The sequence below is a fragment of the Pyrus communis genome, chromosome 7 (assembly GCF_041283825.1).
Source record: "Pyrus communis isolate YQ-2024b chromosome 7, ASM4128382v1, whole genome shotgun sequence".
Taxonomy (NCBI): Eukaryota; Viridiplantae; Streptophyta; class Magnoliopsida; order Rosales; family Rosaceae; genus Pyrus; species Pyrus communis.
In genome coordinates, this window is record NC_142571.1 from 6,664,667 (window position 1) to 6,685,723 (window position 21,057).

Consider the following 21,057-nt stretch of genomic DNA (forward strand, 5'->3'; position numbering starts at 1 on the left):
CCACGTATCATTATCCGAAAAGTTATAAAATAATACAAAATAATTGTGGTGTAATTTCGGATAAGATTTTTAATTGTTCTCGTTGCACCACTTGTCATAAAATCTGAAAAGACAATCATTGGTGATGGATTTCCGATAAGATTTTTAATCGTACTCGTTGCGCCACGTGTTATGATCCGAAAATACAATTATTGATGATGGATTTCCGATAAGATTATTAACCAATCATGTCTCGCCACTTGTCATAATCTGTTTACAATTTTTGAGGATATATTTCCATCAGATTTTTAACGAATGACGGCATGCCACGTGGCATTATCTACAACCAAATCCTTTATGAATCCTCCATATAATCCACCATCCATCCTCACAAATCTCACACCAATTTTCTCAAGATCTTTATCATTATTCATAGTTTATGCTTCCTTGTTCACCAAAATCTCTATCATTATTCATAGTTTCTACTTCTTTCTTACAATGTCTTCTTCTTCCTCAAGGATGATGTGGGAACTCGATGAGCAAGAGGAAGGATTGTTTAACCAATCAGAAGGAATGTTCAATCTCCAGGTGGCCCAAAATGAGAAGGAAGAGGATGAGGAGCGTAGAAGGAGAGATGACGAAGCAAGAATGTCAAGAGCCTCACATTCTCGTTGAGTCATCCAAGCTGTGGGTCAGATTTGCAGGCCCAGCCGTTCCGGAAACCTTGATAGAAGCAGGCAACAACAAGGTACGGAACTCTTGGACGATTATTTTGTCCGTAATAGTGCATTCCTTGGTGGCTTATTTTGTTCCTTATTTTGTCACATCAGAAAAATAGAGGGGGTAGGATTTCTAGCTATTTGCTTCGCTTGGACTTTATGGCTATGTTTGCTACACCGCATTAGTTTGCCGAATTGAGCTCTTATGAGTTAGTCTAAATTGTATCAAACAGGATTCTATTTAGCAATCTCACTAAGTGGGACTAATGCCTCACCTAGTCTCCTTATTTTGACCTTGTTAAAATGAGGGCTTGAACTAAAGCCAACCCAAGCGAACACGCCCTATAGGTTTTTTAAATAAAATAGAGCTTACTGTTTATAAAATAGTGTCGGATTACCCATTCTTTTTTGTTTCACTGGATGCACTTTTTTTTTGTTGGCTATGAAAATGGATAGGTAGTTCCTCTTGTTTTGAAATTAAGGATGTTGGTAACCTACTTATTACTTTGGTTGCTAATTGATTAGTTTCAAATGCAAGAAATGATTAGTTTCTAATGTTATAATTTTATGGTTCAAAATGTGTATAGATGTCACAGTTGATCACTTGTCGTCGGAGTGTGACCAATGAGCTTCCCGCATTATTAGCATCTACTGCTCTAGGTCAAACACTGCAAAGGTCGATGCATTGAAGGAGGAAGTGACAACCCTAAAGGGTCAGCTTGCGGTCCAGGGCCAGCAAATAAGGGCCCAGGGCGAGGAGCTGAAGGCTTGTGTTGGGCACTTGAGAGACCTTGTACGAGCCATACAGATGATTGGCATCCAAATCTCGCTACCAGTACCTGATCTTACTCCAACTTCAACCTCCGAGCCACTTCACCTAGAAGACTACTTGTAATTTTTTCTCTTTTGTTCGGACATCTTGTATGTACATTTTCATATATTTTATAATTAAATACTTTTCTTTGGTTAATTAATTATTGTTTAGAATTTAATTACAATATTATTAAAAATTAAAAAAAAAAAAATTTTGACCAAAACCAAAAAGTGATCTAATCCATTTTGCACGACGTAGGTTGCGTCGTGCAAACTTTGTGCGACTCAGCCTACGTCACGCAAAAGGTCTTTGCGCGACATAGGTATCTTCTTCGTCGTGCAAACCCTTCTGTCAATGCCTTGGCGCGACGGTTAGCACGCGACCGAGGTCCGTTGTGCAAAATTTTGCACGACGCTTTTTGACTTTGCGCGACGAAGGACCTGCGTCGCGCAAAGTGTTTTTTGTATTAGTGCGAAACAAGTTCAAAGAAGTTTAATGGCAGAAACCGGCGAAAAAAGTGTCTGGAAAAAAAAAAAAAAAAACCAAAACATAAAACTGTTTCTGGAGAACCCAAAACATAACATTGTTTCTGGAAAAAAAAAAAAAAAAATCAGATACAATGTTTGTTTTGTCTATGCATAAACAAACACTGTATTTGGAAAGAAAAGAACCAAAATTCTGAAACAGTGACTTAAATTTCAGAAACAGTGACTTAAATTTTAGAAACAGTCTATATTTTAACCTTTGACAGTTTCTTTTCTTTCATGCATCAGTTGATTATATTTAAGAAACATGATGCTTATTTTGCTTTGAATCCAAATACGGTGAATTTCATTATTTCTTTTCTAGCTTACATTTAAGAAACAATGTGTATTTCATTTGGATCCAGAAACAGTGACCTAGATTCCATAAACAGTAACTTAGATTCCAGAAACAATTTATTTTTACAGTCCAGAAACAGTGACCCGTCGTTATTATTGAATAGCATGTAGATCTCAAATTTATTTTCTGAAGAAACAAACAATGAACTCCACTAACAAAGAAAATATGAAAAACAGTACCTCGAATACACTATGAATAATAGCAACGATCACATTTCAACGAAATAATAGAAAATATAAATTAGATAGCATGAGGATCCATATTTTTGTTTCAAAGAAAAAGAAGAAGGTCTGCAAAACAACGATGAACTCCATTAATGAAGAAAATATGGAACTCAACCTAAAAAAGTTAGGGGTAAAATCAACAAATCATAATTTATTATAGGTAGGCCATTTTTAGTTGGACTACTATAATATAGACCTTGTACTAATCATTAAACAAAACTTATAACATGATTTTTGATTAAAACTAAAATTTTTCAAGCCCTTTTGATTAAATTTTTTTTTTTTTTTAACTGTTTAGTTTTTAGTTTTGTCTAATTTTTGTGGTCTGCTTTATAGGGTTTCGTTATCTTTCATTGCAGTGGACGGATACCTAAAGTAGCTTTGATGGCACGATCTTACCTGCCAAACAAGGTTTCAGAGATAGTTTCAATTTGGAGAAATGACCTGAACAAGGTTAGACTTTTGCAGTGTTTTTCTTGATTCATGAACACGATGCTTTTCTTTCAAGTGAAATGTATATATGAGATGTAGAAGTCATACCAAAGGAAAATTGTTATGTCTTCTACTTTATCGACCAATTGAATTGAAACAAGGAAAGATTTTTGCATATATTTAGCTATTCCAAGTATTTTTAATTTTGTACTTTTAATTTGCAATATGGCAGGTCAATAAAAAAGCTCCAGAATCATTGGCCGATCCGCAAGTGTGTCCTAATTTGTTTGAGGACTGGTAGGTTTCTCTTGCCCTTGAGTCCAAAGATGCAAAAAATAGGTGTCCACCCTTCATTTCACTGTTCAGCATCAGGGCCATGAAAAAATCTACTTTTTAGCGCTGCAGTAGATATGACCATAATTACTGACTGGCAAGAAATTTTGCTTATTTGTTGGATGATTGTGGATTGCTTTGTTGTCTTTTGCAGGGGCATTCATCCTCCTGTTGACGTGAGATGTGAACGAACATTCGTCTTTCTATTTTTTTGGGCTTTTTCTAACCCATAAATTTCTTTTGAGTCAACCAAATAGTCCCAGCTTGCAACTTATGCTGTGTGGTATTATTGTCTGAAAAATTAAGTATGCATGTATATTTTATGTGTGTGCGCGTGCACACCTCTGCATGATGTTAATCTCTGTGGGTCATCTATATATATATGTAGACATATCTGTGTGTGTGTGGAATGCAACATATCGGATTTAGGTTATACTGTGCATAGTTTTATTGTCTGTTGTTATCTGCGCTATACCATTTCTATGCAGGCTCTGAAAGTTATTCATGAGCTTTATAAACATTTTCCATAATTTAAGCTGTCTGTTTTGGGTTCTTTTTCATTAGGTCATTAGCTACTGAATGATGGAGAAATGAGTACCATGCCACTGATTTTGGGTTCTTTTAATAATTTTCTGATTTTGGCGTTTTGCAGGTAGTGTTGATGTACTGATTTTCTGGGATTTTTTTGTCCTTGCAGGATTTTTGGTCTTTGAAATGGGTACATGTTGTTTTTAACGTTTTGGTTATCGTGTGTTCCGCTCTTCGTTGCTTCGTGATTCTGATTTTTCAGTGTTGGGTAATGGAAATTTGTAAAAATAGTCATAGTTTTTTTGAGAAAGTTGGCATTTTTAGTTATATTTTCTGTTTAATCCCAACTGTGAGATTGGAAAATAATTGAAATGATGGTTTTTTATAAAAACTCCTCTCAATTTTTTTTCTGGGATTTAAAAGCATCTTTTCCCGATTGTTTACAAGGGTTATGTTCTCTATAATTGGTTCACCTAATTTTGATTAGTTTTAAGTTTTGTCCTTTAAGTTTTGTCTTCTGTGCTGTAATGAGAGATTTCTGTTGGCCTTTCGGATTTCGGCATGGTAATGTTCACTTATTTGTCTAATTAGATTGCATATGGCTTCGATTCTTTATTTAATTGTTCTGTTTGTGTTCGGGTGTGATGATCTAAATTTTATATGTTTGGAATTATTCACTTAACACCAATTTGTTACATTCAGGTCTCCCTCCACATTTCACAAGTTCAAATTCCATAGAAGTCGGTTCTGCAGATTGTGTCTGCAATTAGATCAGAGATCAACTGCTCTTTTGTTATCATGTGGAAGATTGCTTTTGGGAAGGATCTGAAGCAGTTCCTCTCTGTATGTTTACTCTCTACATGTTTATTGCCATATAGCTCTGTCTTTTCTAATTGATGGTGTTCATGTTACACTGCGATTCATGATGATGATTTAATTGTTCTCGACTTGTAATTGTTTATTGCAATCCGTGTTCATATGAAAGGGATGGCATATCATGTTGCTGACTTAATTGTTTATGTTTTTCATATTTGCAATGGTGTTATGATCGATTAGGTGATTGCTGACCTGTGACTTTGTTTGGAGCTCAAATTTTGTGAGCATTACATTGGATTGTATTGCCCTTGGTTTGATGTTGTTTTGGTCGACAATGTAGGGATAGGAGAAACAAAGAGGATGACACTTATAATTGCCCCTCCCCATCGGCCTTCTTCAAATTTGGATCACAAGAATGGAGCAACATAGGTATTGATCATGGTGTTGATAGAATATTAAGGTTTGTGGACGTAGTGGTTTTATCCATTACGTAAACATAGGGTTATCTTTTGTAAGCAGGTTAACTGCATGGTTCAATAAACTCTAGTTTTTAGGAATCAGTTGTAGTTGTTTTCTTTGAGACTTAATCATTTACCACGTTTAGGATTATGTTTAACGTGGGCTGCAGTTTTTCCGTTCCATTTGTTTTCTAAGGCTTATTTATAGCCGGTTTCTTGTTTGTTGTTTAATAAGACAATCCTTCCAGTTTGCAGAGATCCTTTTCAGCATATACTTAGGTTTAACATTTGGTATCAGAGCCCCACCCTGGGGCTCTTGGTCGAAGCTTGAGAGATCGTAATCTTTTGAGTGCAGAAGTACGTGAACATGGCAGGAGAAGGAAGTGGTTTTGTGCAAGCATCCATCCCGAAGCTGGAAGGGCATTATGATCATTGGGCAATGCTTATGGAAAATTTCCTACGTTCAAAGGAATATTGGAGTCTTGTGGAGCATGGAATCCCTGCAGTACCAGAAGGTGGTTCACTCTCAAAAGGGCAACGAAAAGTGTTCGAGGAGCACAAGTTGAAAGATTTAAAGGCTAAGAACTACCTGTTTCAAGCAATCGACCGAGCTGTTTTGGAAACAATCCTGAACAAGGACACGGCTAAGGAGATTTAGGATTCGTTGAAGCAGAAGTATCAAGGAACTGCTCGAGTTAAACGAGCACAGTTGCAGGCTCTTCAAAAGGAGTTTGAGATGCTACACATGAAGACAGAAGAGACTGTGAACGAATTCTTTGGTCGAACGTTAACCATAGCCAACAAAAGAAGGATCAATGGTGACAAACTGACAGATGTAGAAGTCATTGAGAAGATTTTGAGATCTATGACTCCTAAGTATAACTATGTGGTTTGTTCAATTGAGGAATCCAAAGACTTGGACATTCTTTCAATTGACGAACTGCAAAGTAGTTTGTTGGTTTATGAGCAGCGGATGATTGGACATGTCGTGGAAGAACAAGCTCTAAAGGTGGTTCACAAAGAGAACTATGGTGGAAGAGGCCGTGGTCGCGGAAGCTATCGTGGAAGAGGTAGAGGAAGGGGCAGACAGATGTTTGACAAGTCAACAATTGAATGCTATAACTGTCATGAGCTAGGGCATTTTCAGTATGAATGCCCCAAGAGAGACAAGGAAGGAAAAGTCAACTATGCAGAAGCAAGTGAAGAGATGTTGCTCATGGCATACGTGGATACTCAGGAGATCAAAGAGGACATCTGGTTCCTGGATTCAGGTTGCAGTAACCATATGTGTGGAAAGAGAACATTGTTCTCGGACTTTCATGGAAGTTTCAGAGAAATGGTGAAACTAGGAAACAATACTAGCATGGCTGTGTTGGGGAAAGGGAATATTCGACTTCAAGTGCATGGAATAATTCAAGTGATCACGGGGGTGTTTTACGTACCTGCCTTAAAGAACAATCTCCTGAGTATTGGTCAGCTTCAGGAGAGAGGTCTTGCTATTCACATTCAGCACGGGAGGTGCAAGATCTACCATCCTGAACGAGGACTGATCATAGAGACGGTCATGGCTGCAAATCGCATGTTCATCCTTGTTGCTCAGCATTAATTCAATGAACAGGCATGCTTCACAGCCATTACAGATGATCTAGTTCAGTTGTGGCACTGTCGATATGGGCATTTGAGTCTTGGCGGATTAAAGACTCTACAACAGAAGCAAATGGTGAGCGGACTACCAGAAATAAGGGACTCCTCAAGAGTGTGTGAGAATTGTCTGATAGGCAAACAATCAAGAGATCCTTTTCCAAAGCACAGTACGTGGAGGGCTGATCAAATCTTAAAACTTGTCCATGTAGACATATGTGGCCCGATACAACCTACATCTAACAGCAAGAAGAGGTATCTACTCACATTCATTGATGATTTTAGTCGTAAGACTTGGATCTATTTTCTAATTGAGAAGTTAGAAGCTTTTAAAACCTTTAAAGTATTCAAAAGCCTTGTGGAGAAAGAAACAGGTGCAAGTATCAAAAGTCTACGCACGGATCGTGGAGGGGAATTCACATCTCATGAGTTTGCTGAATTCTGTGTTGACAATGGGATTCAACGTCAACTCACAGTAGCCTACACCCCGCAGCAGAATGAAGTGGCTGAACGCAACAATCGGACCATCATGAACATGGTTCGAAGTCTATTGATCGAGAAGAAGATGCCAATGACCTTTTGGCCAGAAGCAGCAAACTGGACTGTACATGTGCTCAACAGAAGTCCCACGTTTGCAGTCAAAAATAAAACCCCCGAGGAGGCATGGAGTGGGACGATACCATCAGTAAGTTACTTCAGAGTCTTTGGATGTATTTCTTATGTACATGTTCCAGATAATAAGAGGACTAAGCTGGATGACAAAAGTCTGAAGTGCGTGCTGCTTGGAGTCAGCGAAGGGTCGAAGGCTTATCGTCTTTTTGATCCAGTCTCGCAGAAAATCATAATTAGTCGTGATGTTCGTTTTGATGAGAACAGTAGCTGGGATTGGGAGGAACATTATCATGAAGCTGTCTTAGCAGTTTTGGAGTGGGATGAAGATGAAGATGAACCAACTGAAGATAATGATGTTGATAGTCAGGGAGAAGATGGCAATGACTCTGGTGAGAATGACAATAACACAGGCAGCAACAGTGACTCGGATCAAGTCTCGGAAGTAAATGCATCCAGTCCAGAGGAAGGCAGAACTAGGGCTCCGCCAATATGGATGAGAGATTACGTAACAGGAGAAGGATTATCTGAAGAAGAGGACATGGTGCATCTGGCGCTTTTAGCTGACCGTGATCCGCTTCACTACAATGAAGCTGTGACAAGTTCTAAATGGAGGAAAGCTATGGATGTCGAAATTGCAGCCATTGAAAGGAATAACACCTGAGAATTAACGGATTTACCTAAAGGTGGAAAGAAGATTGGAGTCAAATGGGTTTACAAAACGAAGCTTAATGAGAATGGAGAGGTAGACAAGTACAAAGCTCGGCTGATGGCTAAGGGGTATGCTCAGGAATATGGGATCGACTATGCTGAAGTATTTGCTCATGTGGCCAGGTTGGAAACTATTCGGATTGTGATTGCACTTGCTGCGCAAAAGGACTGGACAATTCATCAATTGGACGTGAAAAGTGCTTTTCTACATGGGGAGGTTAATGAAGAAGTATTTGTAGAACAACCACCTGGGTATGTACTAAAGGATAAGGAGCATAAAGTTTACAAACTAAGAAAAGCTTTATATGGACTTAAACAAGCCCCTCGTGCTTGGTATAGTCGTATAGAAGTTTATTTCTTGAAGGAAGGGTTTGTGAAATGTCCATATGAGCACACCTTGTTTATCAAAACTGGCGATGGAGGTAAAATTCTTGTTGTTTGTCTATATGTTGACGATCTCATTTATACTGGCAATGATGAATACATGTTCACTGAGTTTAAGCAGTCAATGATGAATGAGTTTGAAATGACTGATCTTGGTAAGATGAGATACTTTCTTGGAATCGAAGTTTTGCAGCAGGAAGAAGGAATATTTATATGTCAAAAGAAGTATGCACAGGAAGTGTTGGAAAGGTTCAATATGGAGAATTGCAACTCAGTACAGAATCCTATTGTTCCAGGTACCAAGTTGACAAAGGATGACACGGGTGAAAAGGTCAACAGCACTGTCTACAAACAAATCGTGGGGAGTCTCATGTATCTTACAGCTACTTGGCCTGACACTATGTTTGTGGTAAGTTTAATTAGCAGATTTATGGAGTGTCCAACAGAAATGCATTTGGCAGCAGCAAAAAGGGTTCTGAGGTATTTGAAAGGCACGATTGGTCTCGGGATTCAATACAGAAAGGGAAGACATGCTGAGCTCAGAGGTTTTTCAGATAGTGATTATGCAGGCGACTTAGATGACAGAAAGAGCACATCGGGGTATCTGTTTATGTTGAGTGCAGGAGCTGTGTGTTGGGCTTCGAAGAAGCAACCTATAGTTACATTATCAACAACTAAAGCTGAGTTTATAGCAGCAACTTCATGTGCGTGTCAAGCAATCTGGTTAAGAAGGATAATGCAAGAACTACGTCAAGTCCAGCGAGGTCCTACAATAATCTATTGTGACAATAGCTCAGCAATAAAGCTCTCTAGGAATCCTGTCATGCACGGTCGAAGCAAACACATAGATGTGCGCTTCCACTTTCTTCGTGAATTGACTAAAGATGAAACTGTGCAGCTGGTCCATTGCATCACTCAGGAGCAAATAGCAGATATATTCACTAAGCCTTTAAAGACTGATGCCTTTCTGAAGATGTGTGGGCTTATGGGGATGCGTTTGGAACCAGGTGTAAACTAATTGCACTGCAATCAGTTTAAGGGAGGATGATAGAATATTAAGGTTTGTGGACGCAGTGGTTTTATCCATTACGTAAACATAGGGTTATCTTTTGTAAGCAGGTTAACTGCATGGTTCAATAAACCCTAGTTTTTAGGAATCAGTTGTAGTTGTTTTCTTTGAGACTTAGTCATTTACCACGTTTAGGATTATGTTTAACGTGGGCTGCAGTTTTTCCGTTCCATTTGTTTTGTAAGGCTTATTTATAGCCGGTTTCTTGTTTGTTGTTTAATAAGACAATCCTTCCAGTTTGCAGAGATCCTTTTCAGCATATACTTAGGTTTAACAGGTGTTTCCTTGTTAATTTGGAAATGGTTAATGTAAATAATAAGACAAAAGAGCCAAACAAACCCTTTTCTCTCAAATCGAGACGATGATGTGGTCGACGGCCACCAGCCCCAACTCAAGAGTTTGGCCTTCTGTATAATCGGATTATAGGATAATTTTATTTTGGTCCATTTCTTTTTTTCCTTTATATAAGTGCAGATGTTGTGATGTTTTGAATGAAGGGTGGTTCACACAATTCCTCCTTAGAGCAAGTGGAGATGACGGTGTGTATAAAAAGAAAAACTTGCCAGGTACTTCAATTTTCTATTTTATTAATTATTGTCTGGTTTGAAATGTTGTATTGAGAGAGAGAGAGAGAGACCAACTGTCCTTGAGAAACAAATTTACATTGTGAGAATCTGCAGTTTGCAACTTTGATTGGTTATTATATTTGATTGAGTTAAACTTGGATTTCTGGATTTTGACTTTTTCGTTTGTTTCTCTGTTGCAGAGTTGGCTTCATTTCATTCCAGTAACTCTCTAAATAGGTCCAAGAACTCACTAAATAGGTAGTCAAGAAGAATTCAGTGTTGCCTTCCTTTTTTGCCTGCTGTTTACTCTCTTCCTGGTTGCACTCTCACCGCTTCTGTTGCTCACCACTTCATCTCTTCTGTTGCTTACAATCATCACAAAAAAACTCGAACCCTCAAACCAACATATTCATTTCTACAGTTTCTCTCACAATTAATCTAACCTTGAAACCAACAAATTGCAGAAATCCTCAACTGTTGCATTCTGTTGAGATGGGCTGAATTTGAGTGGTGTCTTCATCGTCGACCGACACCTGGACTGCAACATCATCTTCACTCACCCCAGCGTCAGCAGATTCCACCTCCAAATCCTCTCCGATCCTTATTCCCCAAAGCTCTCCCTCTGATTTGTCATCAGGTAAGATTTTGGGGTTTTTGTTTGGCATTTGATTCAAGTTTTCTTTGCATTAAATAAGAAAACAACCTCAAGCCCTCAAACCAATAAATCAAATTCTACAAGTTCTCTCACTCGTAAGTCTTAATCTAACCCTAAAACCAACATAACAATTTCGAAATCTCCTCTTTTCCAACAATTCCGGTCAGGTTGGCGTTGATGTTGGTCTTAAACTATTCCTCAGCACCTCAGGTGCCTTCTATTTCATGTAAGATCTGCTTCAAAATTTTTATTTAATATAATTGGGTTTTAGTTATTTTTTCGTAGGATTTCTAGGGTTTGTGTAAATTTTCATCTGATTGATGATTTTTTTGTTATCATGGGCTGAAAAGTGTGTAATAGGGTTATGAGGTAGAAGACTGTTTGGGGATGGTGGTGGATTCTCTGAGTATGACTGGGATGTTGAGAAATTGGAGCTCTTCTGGGGCCGTATCCATTTGGATTTGCAGGGTCTGATTGGAGGAAAAGAAACGAAAAAATTTTTGGGTTTTGGATTGATGTGGTGTTTGATTTTATTTAATTTTTGTTCCTGCATGTTTGGGTTGTTTTTTTTTTTTTTTAATTTTTGCATGTTTTAATTTTTGAATTAACACTATTTGTTTTGTTAAGGGGTGTGATATCCACACACCCCATATTACTTCTCACACACCCTTCTAATTTTCGGCCATCGGATCGAATGAATTGAAGAAAATCAACGGACAGAAATTAACAAGAGGTGCGTAAGAAGTAATTTAGTGTGTGTGGATAGCACATCTCTTTGTTAATTACAGGTTTATAGTGTTTGCTTGATAAAGACGGAGAATAGTACTGTCCAAATGAATAGGAAGACCTCTAAAACTCCTTGATGTGTTGCTTTCCTTAATCTATAAAGACGGAAAAAGGGGGGCAAGTAGCGAAAAAGCCAAAAAAAAAAAAAAAAAAAAAAAAAAATCAACAGAGATTGGTACTTTTCATGCATTCGAGTCATCAAGTTTTATAATGTACATACATGTATTTTCCATTTGGTGAATTCCAAAAAATAAGAGCATTTCTGTACACTATTACTCTTTATACGTAGGCAAAAATGAAAGCGTCTCTGTATACTATTACTCTTTTGTATGCAGGGCAAGTGGAGATGGCAATTGTTGTGGTTCATACAATCCCTCCTTTTTATTTAGAGCAAGTGGAGATGGCTGTTTGAATAAAAAGAAGAATTTGGCCCGGTAATTCAGCTTTCCAATAACTGGCATTTGGTTATTTAAATGTTTATGCAGAGAGAGATGAGTTATGTCCTCTGATTTCCTTACATTCTCACTAAATGTTACCCAATTTAAAATTGTCTCTCACATGAAAGTTTGATTTTGACAAGATGTGTGTTTTTAAAATTGTAGTGTCATGTTGGTATTATTGCTTATTTATGAATGCAAGTCTATTTCACATCTATCTAATATCTTTAACTTTGATCTTCACATTATTCAGTGTTCACTAATGCCTTTAATTGTTCTCTGTTTTACATCTAACTGATGACACCACTTCTACTACACAAGCTCCAGAGAAAAATGTATCAGCTTTTGACTCAAATTCCAACTATGCCTTAACACTCTGAATATCAAAGCAACCCCAAGCAATTATGGAATAATTTTTACGAGTAAAACAATACATTATGTATAACATAACCTCAAATTATTCATTTCACAGACATTCGCATCAAATCCTTAGTTTTTTATTGCTCGAAGTTCCATACCACTCAATGTTTACCAACACTTTTCATTTTCCACTATTTAACATCTATATACCAATCATTTTCCCAATCGCTGGGTGTACGTAAATAGCAAAAGAAATATCAAACGCAATATCGTAAAAAGAAGTTGTCTTCTGTGTTACTAAGGTGTTTTGGTTCAATTGAGTTACGAGGGACCGATCTTGATTCTTCACTATATGCCTGAAATTTTCAAAAAAAACAACTTGGGAGCTCAAGTTTGAATTTTTTTTGCTATTTAGTAGCCAATTTGTAGCACAGTGGAAATATGTGGAATGATGTTTTTGCCTTTCAATTCTAATTGGCAATCTGCTGCCAATTTAAACCTTTTCAGAGCGTTCGCCACCGGAGGTTATGCAGCTGTGCAGAGTCACACAGTGGAACTTGGATTACACAAAGCACAGCAAGCAGGTTGATAGGTATATTTTCTCACTTTTACCATTTTTAGAATTTAGATTAGTGATAAATTAATTCGAATCATGTGGCGTGATATTTCCACTCTGTTACAGACCATGGTTATGATAAATTAATTCGAATCATGCGGCATGATATTTCCATAATTAGCCACCTTTGTTGTGGTTTTGTTGATCATACTCAAGGGAGACTTTTCTACTTTTTATTTTCTTCTCATAGGGTTTATATTCTGCGAAGTGATATTTTAACTATTTATATGTATCTATTTGTCATCTATTTTTTTTATGTAAATTCACTATAAGAGATTAATGAAATTAACTGATAAGAATATGAAATTGAGAAGTCGCTTCTCTAAAACCAATTGTTTTTTTTTTTAATTTACCATCAGCTATCTCTCTCTCTGCAATAAACTGTTACACAAGTTTGTTGGTAATGAGTGCTACTTCCCATTTATTCTGCATTGACATAACAAAATTTTGGTTCTTTTGAATTAATGATAGTTTCAGGGGAATCAATTCTTGTGTACACCTTAAACTTCCAATGGTGTTGTGTGCATTTTTATCAACAATAAAAAGCTTTTTCTCTGTATTGCAAACAAGTCTTCTTATAATTAAAATATTTGAAATCCCTTGTCTGTAATCCTCTTGATTCATGGTTTTAACGCCTCCTGATGAAATAACTACAACGTCATCACTTCTTTCATCAGATAAGACTTAAACGTTCTACCCATTGTTGAGTTTCTTTAACGAGTTTCACCCATTTGTCATAAAATTAGATGAGATGATTTCATACCTTCTCAGAGTGTTGTCGGAATATGATATGATATTTCATTCTTTTTCTTTTTTTCCCACGAGTCTCAATTTGTATTTGAAACAATATGTAATAAACTTACCAGGTCTTCATCGCTATCATACTTTTACAGGTTTTGTTTTAAGGTTCTGATTGGTAAAGCAAAAGCTCCTACCAATTTAGCGGAGTGGACAAAGAATTCGGGCCTTTTATTAACGACATATCATAGGCCACTTTAAAGGTAAATCCAGATATATCGCTATGCAATTTAGTTTTTACTTTTAGCATGTTCTGAGTGACCTTTGAATTTACATGTTTAGTTGTTTTCGTTATAGTATTCTGGTAGGTATGTGCGTATAACTATTATGTTTATCCCCATTCTCTGACGGTGTTTGCTGCATTATTGCTACACAATCTCGGATGGTTCCAATGCTGGACATCAAAGAAATTTCGACCATTTTTTTCCTTTATTTATTTATTTATCTGCATATTATTTTGGTTTGTTGAAATTTCGACTGTAGTTTGCTTTGTGCTGGACGTAAAAGGTTTTCTTTCAATGATTAGAGCAACTCCAGCATGTGAAACCTCCCCCCAGGCAATACACTATGGTATTCACCTGGTGAACAATAACTGCCCTAATGAACAGTAATCGTCTTTTGCATCTCCACCGTTGCACTTCAATAGCCCTGGCAATAGGCAATAAAATATTAGTATTTTTTTTATTTATAAAATAATACAAAATAATTTTATTTGTAATTTCGGATAAAATTTTTAATCGTTCTCATTGCGCTACGTGTCATTATCTGAAAATACAATTATTGGTGATGGATTTCTGATAAGATTATTAACCAATCATGTCGCGCCACGTGTCATAATCTGTTTACAATTTTTGAGGATAGATTTCCATCAGATTTTTAACGAATGACGACATGCCACATGTCATTATCCGAAAATACAATTATTGGTGATGGATTTCTGATACGATTATTAACCAATCACGTCGCACCACGTGTCATAATCTGTTTACAATCTTTGAGGGTAGATTTCCATCAGATTTTTAACGAATGACGGCATGCCATGTGACATTATCTACAACCTAATCCTTTCTGAATCCTCCATATAATCCACGATCCATCCTCACAAATCTCACACCAATTTTCTAAAGATCTCTATTATTATTCATAGTTTCTACTTCCTTCTTCACAAAAATCTCTATCATTATTCATAGTTTATGCTTCTTTCTTACAGTGTCTTCTTCTTCCTCAAGGATGATGTGGAAACTCGATCAAGAAAATGAAGAATTGTTTAACCAATCAGAATGAATGTTCAATCTCCAGGTGGCAAAAAATGAGAGGGAAGAGGATGAGGAGCGTAGAAGGAGAGATGACGAAGCAAGAATGGGCAGAGCCTCACATTCCCGTCGAGTCATCCAAGTTGTGGGTCAGATCTGCAGGCCTAGCCGTTCCGGAAACATTGATAGAAGCAGGCAACGACGAGTTATGGAACTCTTGGGTATAGTACAAACAAATAAATAATATATTGTTACCTGATTCGAGTAATTTTCCCCACTTCGAATATTAGTACTAGCTTGTGCCAAGGCGTCTCTCCACGTACTAAACGATTGGCTAAGTAATTTCCAATAACTGGACATCGATTCTTTGGTTCTTTTCCCACCAATTTTCTCAAGATAATTGGTATGAATAAGACTCCACATTTCTCGCAACTGCATCTCATTACCCGTAAGCGAACTATGAGTAACTTCAACCCAGCTAGTACACAACGCAACATCTTCAAGAAGCGACCAATTCGTACCTTCATCAGTAGTCATTTTGTTGAAAAAAAAATGGATTGAAACTTTGAGAGAAAAAAAGGAATGTGATTGAAAGTAGTTGAGAAAATATGAAATTGTGGTGTAAGGTAGATGATAAGAGAAGGTATTTATAGAAAAGTAAAAACAATTTTTTTTAAAAAAATTTCAGATTTTTTTTCGGATTTTTTACAATTTTTTATTAATTTTTGTTCAACTAATTAATCTCTGCCGTTGGATATAAAAAAAATTTGAATTCCAACACTCCAGATTATGCCACGTGTCACAATGGTAACTTTTCTTAATTTTAAAACTATTTTTTCTTTTATTTATTTATTTATAAAGCCTATTTAATATCGACCGTTGATCTCAGATCGAACGGTTGCTATTAAATACGCTTTTTTAATTTTTATTATCGTTGAAATCGAACGGTCCAAGTTAAAGAGTCGTTCAGATCGAACGCACCGCGGGCCCCTGTGGTCTAAAACTTGTCTGCTAACGCGTCCCCACACGCGGGTGAGGCGCACGCGTTTGACAGAAAAAATTTTAAAAAGGGACTGACGCCAGCCTGACGTCAGCCCTGCATCAAGTCCACCTCGGGCTCGCAGGCTGGCGATTCCTCACGGGCCTGTTGCTCGGGCCTGCCCAATCCCTCGGGCTCCCAACGCTGGAAGCTTGCAGCCAGGCTATGGAGCCCTGTTTGGTCCACTGTCCTCCGAGCAGTCCACAACGGTGGACTTGCTCTTATATATAGCTTCAGTAGTGGGTTTCTTTGGTTCATGTCGTACATGGTGGTTAACCATGTTTTTCACGGTGGATCACCTTCTTTGATTGGTGGAGCATGAGTTATAGCAGGGGGAGAGAAAGGGTTAATTGGTATTCTTCCTGTTCAAGATGCTGCCGAGGCAGCAACAGTGGACTCTGTGTTGTCTCTAGGTGATTTTTGCTTATTTCTCCATTTGTTACGGATGAGTGGATGCCTATGATTAAGTGAAAGTGAAATCTAAGAGGTTTTTTTATTATTATTGTTGGGAATTTGCCTAATTTTAGGAATGGGAAGTGATTCTGGTGAACGAAGCTCTGGAGTTCAAGTTTGTACTCATCTCTCATTCTTCCTCTCTCTCCTTCTCTACTGATATGGGTTTAGGGAGAAACAGTAAGGGAGAAGTACGGGGTAGGCTGATTTCCAGGGATTTCCTTTCACCCCTTCACTCACCACGAACCCATCTTTCTCTTCGTTTCTCCCACCCTCAAATCTTCCGTTTTCCCTCTCGCAAAATACCCACCAAGGAAACCTTGCTTTTGGTTTATTTTGGGATTTTGTTTGTGCTCTCGATATTCAGACGAGGGGCCAATTGGTTGAGATTTGGATTTCTCCCCTTTTTGTCGAAGCGCACAAATTGTGTTTCAGTGGGATCGGTCTCGAATAGCTGCGTGCGTCTACTCTTTTCAAGGTATGTTGTTCGCCGATGGCATGTTTTAGCGTATTTCTGTTTTTTTTTTTTTTTTTTTTTTTCTTTGTTTTATATTTCTAATTTATCGTTTGCTGCTTGACAATGGTGATTGTAAGTTTTAGTTTGGATGTTTTTCTGATTTTGGGTTGGTCAGTGCTTTTGGGTTGCTTGAGAAAATGTGATCCCATGTTTTTGATTGAGTGAAATAATTAAGAGATAGAAAAGAGTGGAGAATTAGTGTCAAGAGTAGTGATGAAAAAAATGAGGAAAAAAAGATAGATGTGGAAGAAAGGGGGAGACTGGAAATTGAGGAAAGTGAAGAGAAAAAAAAAAGGGGGTTAAGTGAGCAGCCAAAAGAGAAAAAAATGAGGCAAAAAAGGCTTAATATGGGGAGTAGGCAGAAGAGAAAAGCAAGAGGGGGGAGACAGAACAGGAACAAGGTGTGGTTTTGTTGTTGGTTTTATCCAAATTTTTGATTTGGAATTTGATTTGAAGCTTATTTGTTATTAGTTTAGTCTAATTTAGTATTGGTTTATCTAGGTTTGTAGCTAATTTAATGTTAATGTTGATCTAGACGTTTTAATTTGTTGTGAACTTATATGGGTTTCGTTTTTTAATTGTTATTTTACAGTTGCTAGGGATGACTTTGGCTTTTATATTGGTTTGGGTAATTTTTTTTTTAATTTCATTTGAAGATTTAGTGTCATTATACACCTTTGCACCACTGTTTGTTCTGCTTTTCTCGGTTTGTGTATATAGTTTGGGTAGAATTGGACTGTTCTTTTTTAACTTAATTAAAGTGTTTGAGACTTAATTGAATGAAAGTTTAGTTTGGTTTGGCCACGATGAGGTGTTCGGCGTTGGGTCTATGATCCTTTGGTCCAATGGAGATGTGTAATTCCCATTAAGCTTTCATCTTGCTGTAAATTTAGGTGTTTTCTCTCTGTGTTCGTCCATCTGCTTATACTTTTCAAATGTTGGTTCATCTTATGCAAATATTGATATGCTTAACTACCCTGCTTCTTTCTCGTGGTCCTTAAACATGTGCTAGTTTGTATGTTTCTGATGGATTATACTATTGGGAACTTAGTTTTTTTATTTATTTCTTCATGTTTGTTGGGTTTGTTGTTTTCGGAAAATTATTGAAACTCTGTAATTTGTATATAGAGTGCTAAATGAGTATATGATTAATGGGTTGAATTTTGTTTTCAAAAGGATTGTTACATGTTTTTTGTCAATTTGGCTGTGATAGTAAGATTACTTCATGGAACAATGTAATTGTTGTGGCATGTGAATGTCAAATTTGTTCGTAATTTAATTTCGGAAAGAAATGCGCTTAACGGTAGTGCTATATGATGAAGCTAGCATCCTTAGAGGTTGGGAGCTCAATTAGTGCACCATTAGTTGTGCGAATGTCTGAATATTGGTGCTTTTCCAGGAAACAATGCTTTTTGCTTTCTACAACCGTTTGGAGAATGCAAGACTTGAGGATCTCAGACCCAAGGTAAAAGGTAAAAGGTTAAAATCTTTGGCTTCCTTTACTGATGTAAGCTTGCATGAAAGAGAGAAACAATAACAAAAAATTTATCTGAACCCCCATTTGGTTTTGTTTAATTGTCTATTTAGGGTGTTTTTTGGTTTTGCTTGGGGGGGGTTCAGATTTCATTTGGGTTTATATGTGATTTCCAATCAATTATTTTTTTTTATTAGTTGCAGATCATTTTTACTGTGGAAGTTTGAATCTTTGTGACTGTTTCAGTGTAGTTCTTGGGTACACACACATTTATCCAATAAATAAGTTCAAGACATTGTTTTCAGGGGACAGACAGAAGTCTCAGGCAGCGGTCTCTCTGTAATCATCGCCGGGAAAATATCATGGTCATTTTGAGTTCAGATTTAGACAACATGTGGTAACCATTTCTTTTCCGATTACTTTCATTTGTTTATTTGTGAATCAATAACTTTTTTAGGAATAATGAATGTCACAATTGCTGATAAATGATACTTTGTTCGGAGATTGAATTGTAGGTCTATGCAATATATCCATATATGGATCAATGCTATGGACTATTCTCAACCTATGCACCTCAAATTTCAGTGCGTCTTCCATCATTTCTCCTACCTCACTGTATGTAGCTATTACATTTGCAATCATATTAATTCATTGAAAGCAATATTATTATTTCTCTATAAAATATACTATCATTTCCTTGTTGGTACATTAAAATGGAAATATGAAAGGTAGAACCGAACTTCGCTGGGTTCTCTCTTTCCACTGTGTTGTTTGCTTTACCTATCATTTTTACTTTTCTGTTTCGCAGCTCTCTGACAAATATCTTATTATGCCGCTCTCGATCTCGCCCGAGGGTGGTGCAGGTCGATTCAATGCTACGAGGCACTTTGTTTAGGGCTATTTGAGAGAGAGAGGTGTTGGGTGTTTGAGGCAAGGGGTTTCAGGGATTAGGTTTGGGTGGGGTTTCAATGATTAGGTTTTGGTGGGATTTGAATGATTAGGTTTGGGTTTTTGTTTATGCAATTGGCAGAGATGGGGGTCCAAGATAGGATTAGGAGATTTGATTTAGGGTTTGCAGAGTCAGAGATAGGGGGTGTCCAAGAGAGATGTGGGAGGATTTAGGCGAGGGATTTCAGGGATTTGGTTTAGGGTTTGTTTTCTGCGATTTGCAGAGACAGACAAATGGGACAAGGGTGAGAGAGATGGGAGGATTTTCTGCAGGGGGGTTGAAGGGAACGGAGGGGAGGTATGGGTTGTTGATTGTTGGCTCAAACAAAGTAGAAAGTAGTCTAAAACCAACAAATGATGTTGGCTACTTTTGTGGTCAAAATTGATGGTTAGCATGCTACATGTGGGAAATAAAATGGATGCTCTTATGCCTAATTTGTGGTCAAAGAATGGATGCACTTATGCCTAATTCTTTTGACTTGATGAGAGGCCTTTGGCCTATAAAAGGAGGTGTAGGCATAACTCAAACATAACACCAAGGAAACAAGGAAGAAAGAAAAATAGCAAGAAGCCATTCGGCATAGAGAAGAATTTTCTCAAATTGTCTTGCTTTGTATTTTTGGTTTTCTCTTCCTATTGTAAGTGTGAGAGCTTGGGGTTATTCGGGTCTTTGGGAAATTGAGTGATAAACACTATTGTATGTTCTCATTGATTATAGTGGAATACTCCGTCGTCTCCAAACTGGATGTAGGCATTGTCGAACCAGTATAAATCTTGGTGTTCTTGTTGGTATTGTTCCATTTATCTTTTGTCAGTTATTGTGGTTTATTTTTCACTCACACTTGGTTGACGCTTCCGCACAACAAGTGGTATCAAAGCCTAGTGTTTCGACTAGGCGTTCGTGGGAGTGAAAAATTTGTTGGCGCTACAGTCTCGTAAATAGTGCCAAGTAGATGGCTGGAGATAAAGATGAAACTGTGAAGGGGAAGGAGTCGGCATCGTCTTCGTCGGCATCTACATCCAATAGACATCAAATTGCTACTACAAGGTTAGAGGTTGATAAATTCAATGGCTCTAATAATTTTGGTATGTGGCAATGTGAAGTTATGGATGTGTTGTATCAACAAGAGTTGGATATGGTTCTGGAAGATAAACCAGAAGATATTGATGACAAGCAGTGGACACGAATTAATCTTCATGCTTGTGCTGCTATTCGATCATTCCTTGATAAGGAGTTGAAATACCCGTATATGAAGGAAACTTCTGCTAAGGAGTTATGGACAAAATTGGAGGAGAAGTATATGACCAAGAGCGCAGAAAATCGGCTCTTCTTGAAGAAGCGACTCTTCCGTTTTCAGTATAGTCCAGGTATTTCTATGCATGAACACCTCAATGATTATAATAAAATACTTGCTGATTTAGCAAACCTTGATGTGAAAATTCCTGACGAGGATAAGGCACTATGTTTGTTAAATTCATTGCCTGATGATTATGATCATTTGACAACTACTTTGTTGTATGGAAAATCCGAGGTGAAACTTGATGAGGTGTCTGCG

The 21,057-nt window shown here is 37.4% G+C and overlaps 2 long non-coding RNA genes across 5 annotated transcripts; both read left to right on the forward strand.

Annotated features, from left to right (window-relative positions):
* The first annotated feature begins 3,280 nt into the window (after positions 1-3,280).
* On the forward strand, positions 3,281-5,148 carry LOC148695549 (uncharacterized). Its single transcript, XR_015964902.1, has 3 exons — positions 3,281-3,347; positions 3,538-4,754; positions 5,068-5,148. It is a non-coding gene; the product is annotated as an uncharacterized LOC148695549 (long non-coding RNA).
* A 6,489-nt stretch (positions 5,149-11,637) lies between these two features.
* Positions 11,638-19,793, forward strand: LOC148695550 (uncharacterized). 4 transcript variants are annotated; one of them, XR_015964244.1, is made up of 7 exons: positions 11,638-12,040; positions 12,911-12,995; positions 13,913-14,020; positions 18,479-18,544; positions 18,800-18,950; positions 19,057-19,168; positions 19,362-19,793. It is a non-coding gene; the product is annotated as an uncharacterized LOC148695550 (long non-coding RNA). The 4 variants fall into 4 exon arrangements; XR_015964243.1 differs by having other exon boundaries at positions 11,645-12,040; positions 18,479-18,551; positions 18,859-18,950; XR_015964242.1 differs by having other exon boundaries at positions 11,715-12,040; positions 18,479-18,551; positions 18,859-18,950; positions 19,069-19,168.
* The last annotated feature ends 1,264 nt before the right edge of the window (positions 19,794-21,057 follow it).